At 41.5% G+C, this 8,611-nt stretch overlaps 1 long non-coding RNA gene across 1 annotated transcript; it reads left to right on the top strand.

The window, feature by feature from the left end:
- On the top strand, nucleotides 1-3,589 carry LOC125510623. Its single transcript, XR_007284676.1, has 2 exons — nucleotides 1-897; nucleotides 1,178-3,589. It is a non-coding gene; the product is annotated as an uncharacterized LOC125510623 (long non-coding RNA).
- The last annotated feature ends 5,022 nt before the right edge of the window (nucleotides 3,590-8,611 follow it).

Raw genomic sequence — 8,611 nt, 5'->3', positions numbered from 1 at the left:
GAAACTCATATGTGAATAGTATACAGAGAACCATTCGCAACTATTTATAACAGATTTCTCTTTTTTGCTTCTTGATGTATGTTTCGAATTTTGATCTGAATTTTTTAGAGATTATCTTAATATGTGCTATGAACATGCATGATTTTTTTCAGATTTTTTTACAGTATTTAAATATGAATTTAGGCCGCAAGTCACACGGTGATTTCTCTTTTTTGCTTCTTGATGTATGTTTCGAATTTTGATATGAATTTTTTAGGGATTATCTTAATATGTGCTATGAACATGCATGATTTTTTTCAAATTTTTTTACAATGTTTAAATATGAATTTAGGCCGCAAGTCAAGTGCATGTCACCTAATCCCTTTCCCTCCCGTCCATCCCCATCCCCCTGTCGGCCTGTCCTGTTTCCAAAAGCGCCCGTCGAGGCCGCCGGTGACCCTCACCATCGGAGCCCTCCCCACGCCATCGTCGGAGGGAGTTGTCGCCTCGGCTAGGCTAGCGTCGTATCCGACGCGTCTACGCGCCCCAGCTCCCAGTCTCCCCGCCTCAGTGATGGATAGGTGCGAGATGGATGAGGGGAGGAGCGGGGATGGTGCAGTGGCCAAAGGAGGCGTGGCGGCGGCGTCGGGAGCTGTGGGAGATGGACCTCACTGCTGCCCACTGTGATGAGCCTCGCCGTCGCCATCCCATGGTGCTATGATGCCCGTACGATGGCCGGTCAGGTCCGTATTGTGTGGTGAGATCCGCCCGGCGGGGAGCCACACAAGGTCCAATATGCACGCGAGGGAACAACAACGTCAGATGGACTGGCCCGATGTGAGGGTGACCACGGGCATCCAGTCGTATGACACACCGCTCCCATCGGTGAGGCCAAATCCCCATATTATTCATCCAAAGGTGAGCTTCGTAGTTGGGTACAGACTCCTGTTTAAAGGCTTCGATCTACAAAGTTTCTGGGATGGATGAGTGATGTGACTAATTAGTTCGAGCTTCTATTCTTGATTTCTGTTTCTTCTGAAAATTGGAAGGTTTCCATGTGGTTTCAGTGAAATTTGTTGATTTGAGATAAGTTTGGCTGATCTGATGATTTGCTGTTTCTTACTGTCAAGAAAAAGTTGATCTCATGTTGTTTATTTTGTAGTATATGGGATTTACTTTGCAGCACATAATTTTGCAGTGGACGAAGTGGCAAGAACTGACAATTAATCGATTTACTGTATGCACATGCGTTCATCTGCTCCTCTGGCCACTTCATGCCATGCGTGCGCGCAGTCCTTGCCTCATTGGTCATATTCACGCTCATGGCGAGCCTCGGTGGCCTGCGGCCGCCGGCGTGCCCGCTCGGCCGCTGCGAGCAGGCGTCGACGGGGCGGATGGCGGCCATGTATGCTGGTGTGTGCCTGCTCTGTCTGAATTTCGAAAATAAGTTTACATGAGTTCTGCGTTCAGTAGATTTCGTCTATGGATTTCTTTTCCTAGCATTAGCTTTTACATGTGTTTATTCGGTTTGTACGCAAGCACTCTAGAGCCATGGATGCAAGACAATAAATTTGTGCCTGGTATTCATTTGAGTCGTTTAGAGAAGTGAAAAATGAAGGCTCTTAATTGCAAACCAGTAACAGAACAAGAAGAAAATTTTATTGATCCCAAATGACATATGATGGGTGTTCTTAGAATAATGGATCTGCTCTCAGTTTCTATGAGTTCATTTCATTGTGCAAGATTTTCCAGTGATTACTATAAATTTTCAGATATAGCATTGCCAATCGTCTGCTATCGCTTGTGAACATTGCAGGCAGCACCAATATTCATGTGCCTGAAAAACCTCGGACAGTAAAGACTGAAGTATGTAAATAAGGTTTTTCATAGTGACACTGACAAAGCTTATGCATGAGATGGAGCATCCTTGTACATTACTTTGCAGGTTTCAAGCCTTTTGATGGAAGCTTCTGTATGTGATGGAAGCTCCTGTATGTGGGGCCATTGATAACACAGCCTTCCCTATTCTGTTGAGACTCTTCTTTTTTGTAGATTTTTCTATTTACTCCATAGTTCAAAGCTGGTGCTTTTGTGAATTTAATTTGAGAGTATTTGTTGGTTATGTAACTGAATTTGGACCTCACAATCAGCTATTAATTTTCTCTCTGGAAATTTTGATAGAGAAGATTAATATTCCAAACGTATTCACATGAGGTTTTATGCTCTTTACGGTTCTGCAGCTATCTCTTCAAGTATTTTTGTGATTCAGTTTCATAGCATTTATGCCATGGCAGCAAGGTGAAGGGTAAATTCAGAGCCAAGCCAACTACGCTCTTGACCTATTATATTGCTTAATATCATTTACTATTGCCATTTGTATTTTTGTGATTGGTAGATAAAAGCTTGCATAGTTGCACTTAGCGTTTATAGTACTATATATTCAGCTAATCGTACAAGAACCATCTTTGTAGCAGATCCAGGTTTTTATGTGTCTCTCTATACTTAACGGCTATGTTGTAAGGTTCAGTGGTCAATTGGAGTTTTAATTTCGTAGCTGTAGCTCTAAATAAGGTTTCCTTTGTTATGCAGTATATCCATATTATAATTAGAGGAGATGAGTTGTACCGCCTTGCACATAATGCGTTTTAATTGAATTGGTTAAAAGAACACAACAACTGTTCACCTTGATAGAAGTTAATTTTTTGAATTCCTTGGGAAATTGGAGTGGCTCTTGTGCTTGCAGAAGCGCTCTTTTGGTGAATAATATACTGTCCTACTGTTACACTATATACTATGTAAATATTTTTCTATTTGCTTAACTGATTAATGGTCTCCAAAACTGGGCCATAGTAGATGTCATTTCTTTGCTTCCCTTTGAACCAATGTATATCCTTGTTATTTGCTATGTTTTGTCGTCCCTTCCCTTATATGTTTCCAGTGTCTTGCAAAATTTGTAGCTAGCAAGAAGATGATTGAAACATTGCAGTTTCTTGGTAGGCAGAGAAGACATGTTCATGTTGAATTGCCAAGGCCCAGGCTTCAAGTGAGATCATTCACTTGAGTTCTCAATGGTTTATTCCAAATTTCCGAGCTCATTCATTTCTTCTTTAGCTTAAAATTCAAGTTCCACTTGTGTATTGAGTTAGCCACTCATTTCCATGGAGCAGCTTGGATTTTATTCACCTACATGCTTCGTTAAAAATATGATTTATGCTAGAGATTGGGCTCTATTTTCAGTACTAACCACGTTCAGTAAATCTGAAGAGAGAGAGAGAGCATTCGTCTCAGATTGAGATAATGATATTGACTAGGTCCAAGTTCTATTTCTTCTCTGTCATGATGTTATGGTCTTGATTATTGGACACCTGGTGTCCATATTTGGCTATAGCAGCCTATGTACTGAAGTATGTTTTTTGCATGTATGATATGGCTGGGACAGGTAGAAAGGTTGTTCAAGAAAATAATGTTAGAATGGCGTATAACAATTAGAGAATTTCAAACGCTTTCGGATAATATGAGGTTGTTCCATAGTATTGCACATGTGTGCTTCATTGATATTTCAAGTGTACTGTTTGCTGCTTTTGAATGAATATATTGCTTCTTAACCTGATTTCTATTGAATTACAATGTTGTATGTATTGCTATTCTTTAGATTACTCACCTAGCAAAGAGGAAGAGGCATGCTTGCGTGGATCGGCTTGGGTAGGTTGGTTGGTGATGATATGTCTATTGCGACCAGCAGTGGTTATTTCACTACCACTACATCAGAGAGACAAACCCGGCTGTGGGATCAACATCATAGGTATAAGAAGAGAGCAAGAGCTTCGTAATTCTGCATCGAGTACCTACTATCACTACATGTTGTATAGATCACCTATGTATGTACCAAATAGATGTACCCTTTCTTGTATGAACTACTCTACAACGAATCAAATCTTGGGACGACTTACCAAATATTACAACAAAAAAAACTAAATGGCTTATCAGTCCTTATGGAGTCCTTATGGCGCGGCGTGCCGCCGCGCACTACCTGCTAGTAAGGCTTTATAGGTATAATAAACTTTCGATTGGTAACGAGTGCTTTTTCAATAAAGTTCAATTCATTGATAGATCACCCTGCAACTCAAATTCTTTGATCACCACGTCACCCAACCAATATGGAAAAGTATATATTTGAACCAAAACATTTGAAGCTTTTTATTAAGACCAAAGTTACATTAGTCGATAATTCAAAATGGTGCCCATCACTAGGGCAGCTCACTATAATCCTAGTCAGTACCCATAAAGAATGTGTTGTCATAACTCATAACACATTCATAAAATTTGAAGCCACGGCCAAAATTATGTTCACACTCTGTAAGTGCCGGTTAGGAGGGAAAATCCTATGTGACGCATGTTGTCAAGTTGTTCAGCTTTCGCACACACATTCGCGAGCAAGGGACGATCTGGGCCGGCCCGCCCACCGCTTCTGCCATCCCGGTTTTGGGAACCTTCCATGAGGTTCCTGAACCGGTTTTTTCTGGTTTTGGGAACTTTCTAGGATGTTCCTGAACCGGTTTTTTTCCTGTCTCAATTTCTTTTTCTTCATGTTACTTTTTTTCTTTTCTCTCCTTTTTTCTATTTCTTTTTCTTTCCTTTTTATCCTTTTCATTTTTATTTCAAAAAATATTCGCGTTTCTTGAAAATCTTTCACATATTTATAAAAAAAATGAATTTATAAAAATTTGGGAGTTCGAAAAAATTCTCGTTTTTCAAAAAATGTTTGTGTTTCCAAAAAAATCACGTTTTCAAATTTCTTCCGTAGTTTCATAAAATGTTCTTGTTTTAAAAAAACCTTTTATTTTCCGTATATCTGTTTCTTTACTTCATTTTTTCTATTTCTTTGTAATTCATTTTTCTTCTCTTTCTTGTTCTTAAAAATTTCAAATTTTGTTCAAAAATTCAAACAATGTTCAGAAGTTTAAAAAATGTTCCTGTTATTATCTTTTGTTCCAAATTCAAAAAACAATTCTCCATTTTTTATAAAAATGTTCGCATATTTTATAAAAATGTTCACCTTTCAAATATTGTTCATAATTTGAAAAAATGTTCGCGCTTCCAAATTTTGTTTAGTAGTTTGAAAAAATGTTCCTTTTTCAAAATTCATTCGCAAAATTTAAGAAAAATGTTCGTATTTTCCAATTTTGTTTAATTGTTTCAAAATTGTTTCCATTTCAAAATTTGTTTGCAATCTGTAAAAATTTCTCTGTTTCTAGTTTGGTTTGGGAGTTCCAAAAAGTGTTCGCCAATTTTTAAAAAGTTCATATATCCAAATTATTTTTTGGAATTTAAAAATGTTCATATTCCTTTTTCGTTGTTTCTGCTTTTTTTCTCCTGTTCCTTTTAACTGTTTTAAGAATATTTCACAGTTTTAAAAAATGTTCTTGATTTCATAAAAACTGTTCATGTTTTTTAAAAAATGGTCGAAAATTTAAAAAATATTTTCATTTTCAAATTTTCTTCTGAGTTTGAAAAAATGTTCTTGTTTCAAAAATTGATCACGGATTCGAAAAATGTATGCAATTCCAAATTTTTGTTCAGAGCTTCAAAAAAATTTCCGTTTAACACAAAATTGTTCACATATTAAAAATGTTCGTGATTTTCAAAAGGTGTTAAATTTGTTCACATATTCAGAAAATGTTCGAGCTTTTTATTTTTCTTCTCAAATTTGAAAAGTGTTCGCTTTATAAAAAACACTTTTGCAAAATAATATTCATGTTCGAATTTGACAAAGTGTTCGGATCTACATTACCTTTAGCTTTGTGCGCCATAGTAAACAAGAAAACTTATCTATCCCGTTGGCTTTGCTCCAGCGCGACCTACGCGCTTATCTATACCTACTATTAAAAGGAATAGATATTCTCGGTTTGGTTTTGTTCTTTACGTTTGGTTTACACACGTTAAGTGATCTGGGCCAGTTACTTGTATATTGATGGGTCTTTTATGGGCTTTCATAGAGAGACCGCGAAAAATAATTGGTTCAAAATAAATCAACATTGTGGGAATTGAACACAAGACCTCTTGTCTATCTCTTAGATGTAACAACAAAGACTTATGCACCTTTCATATTTACTAATCCCAACTCACTCTAAATATACGAGTGGCAGTCATCATGTTTATTTATTTATTTTGCGAGAAAAGGAGTTGATATTAAACGGCCAAATTACTGAAAGTCCACACAGAAAAGGAAATTACAACCAAGCCCCTCTGCAACCCGACTACGCCGACGCCGTGGACGAGCCGGTGACGCGTCGTTCGCCGCTGCTCGCTGACGCCTTGGATCGAAGCAGCCCCCGTGCAAAACAGAAAGTCTCCGATCAACGGTCCCTGAGGACCTACACCCATGGCCGCCGTCGTCGTTGCACCGCTCAACATCGCCTTCCTTCTCCAGATCTTCAATCGCCGGAATCGCCATCCCTCGATCTCCGGCATGGGGGAACCGTGCACGGCCTCTCCACCGAGCAGCGAGCACGAAGAAAGGAGCTGGTCCACCGGAATTTCGCCGTCGAAGGGGAGACCAACAACTGCAAAAAGCCGATCAAGTCGCACTGCCGCCTCCACGGCGCCACCGGCTGGCTCCCTAGGCACTCCTACACTATGTACACGCTGCAAATCGGGTCTCCCCAGTCCTCCCGCCGCCGGAGCGTCCGGCGGAGGGCGAGGGAGCCGCCGATTCGGCAATGGCGAGGTGGAGAGCCCGGGGTTCGCACAAATCGCCCTTCGTTCCTGTAGATGGGGAAGGGTGATGGGGAAGGGTGAGGTCCAAGGCTCATGTTTAGGGAGAGCTAATTAAGCGAGTGAGCTAATAAAGGAAGGATTGTGGGCTTAAATATAATACTTAAACAAATGTGGCTAATTAAAGAAAGGATTATGGGTAAATTGGTGGAATAACTATTAGAAAGACTGTGGTCTTAATAAATTCTATATGAAGGATTTGAGGTAAAAAGGTAGGATAATTAAAAGAAAGGATCTATAGGCCTTAATGTGTTGGGGCTATTAAATTAGAAAAGGAAGGATTTGATTTCCGACTAAAACAGGTGAGGACTTCATGGTAATTATGAAAGGATCATACTTAAATGTCATTAAAAAGGATTGTATTTAAATGAAATCAGTGGGACATTACACCCCATAAAGAAAATATGAACACGACTAAATTGCGACGTATTTTTTTAGGGCAGTACTCTGCGCCGGCGCACCGGCGGAACGTTTCAGCCAGTCAAACCAGAGCCGCTCGATCTGGACGCGCGTAACTGTCAGATCTGCCCCGCATCTCCTATCGCCATCCTCCCCACGGGAAAAAAGAGGAGAAACAAAAAAGCAAGCGCCGCCGCCGCTCGCGGGATCCCGCACGCTGGCATGTGCTGCTCTCGCTTGGACCACCACTGCCCCTGCTTGTCGCCGGCGCTCGCAGCCTCACCGCCTCTGGCGAACCAAAACACCACCCGCCTTCACCGCCGACACCGGAGCAAAAAATGACGGTTCCAGCAAAATCAAAAGACGGTGGTAGCAAATTTTTAGGATGGTTCCAACAAAAACAAAGGGTGGTAGCAAAAACTCCTGATGCTTCCAGAAAGACTCTGGCAGTAGCAAAAACTCTGATGGTAGCAAATGGCATCTCCGGTAGTAGCAAAAAATTGAGACGGTTGTAACAAAAAAAGCCATCGCTGCCGTTGAGCAACACCGCCGTGGGTGGATGTAGCAAAAAATGTCTTCAGTTCCAGCAAAATCAAAATATGGTTGTAGCAAAAAAAGACAGGAAAAACAGAAGATGGATGTAGCAAAAATCGACAAAACACCAGTAGTAACAAAAAATCAAAACGGTTGTAGCAAAATGGTTCATCAGTTGCAGCGAAAATCACCTGGTAGCAAAAACTTGGACGGGTGAGTGGTAGCAAAAGCATGGGCCAGTTCCAGCAAAAACAAAACATAATTGTAGCAAAAAAAGAAGCAAGTTCCAGCAAAAAATGAAGTTGGTTCCAGCACCCGACATAGTCGGTAGTAGCATCGGAGATCGCTGGTTCCAGCACTTGACGCAACCGGGGTTGCAGTTTGCTGTCGTGCTGGTTCTAGCATCGCTGCAGCCAGTGGTAGCATCCAGGACGCGCAGGTTCCGGCACTGGATGCAGACCGTTGCAGCTTGGGTCGAAGCTGCCGATCGGCGCTGGAGAAGCCCGTCGCAGCTCGGCCACCGGAGGTCCAACACCTCCCGCTGCCCGTCGCAGCACGGCCCCCGGGGACCCCCAGCTAGCACGGCTTCAGGTGAAAGGAGAGGAGAGGTGGGGAGCGCCCATGGCGAAGGAGGCGGAAGAAGGAAAGGGAGAGGTGGGTAGCCCCGAAGGGGATTTATGGCCGATGGGAATTTGTAGCGAGAAAAATCTAGAACGGAGGAAGAAGATAAGGAAGAGAAAGGGACAGAGCGGTGCGGGGCTTCACTAGATGCGTGGATTTGTTTTTATCTCACGAGGCGTGCGTGACCGGTCGAATCTTCGGCCGGCGCGCCGTCTGGAAACGTTTACCATTTTTTTATGTTCATTTTGTAGAAGGACGATGATGCGTTGCAACATGTTCTTCATAATGAATCCGATACTGTGGG

The sequence above is a fragment of the Triticum urartu genome, chromosome 1 (assembly GCF_003073215.2).
Source record: "Triticum urartu cultivar G1812 chromosome 1, Tu2.1, whole genome shotgun sequence".
NCBI classification, from domain to species: Eukaryota; Viridiplantae; Streptophyta; class Magnoliopsida; order Poales; family Poaceae; genus Triticum; species Triticum urartu.
This window is presented reverse-complemented; position numbering and strand designations above follow the sequence as displayed.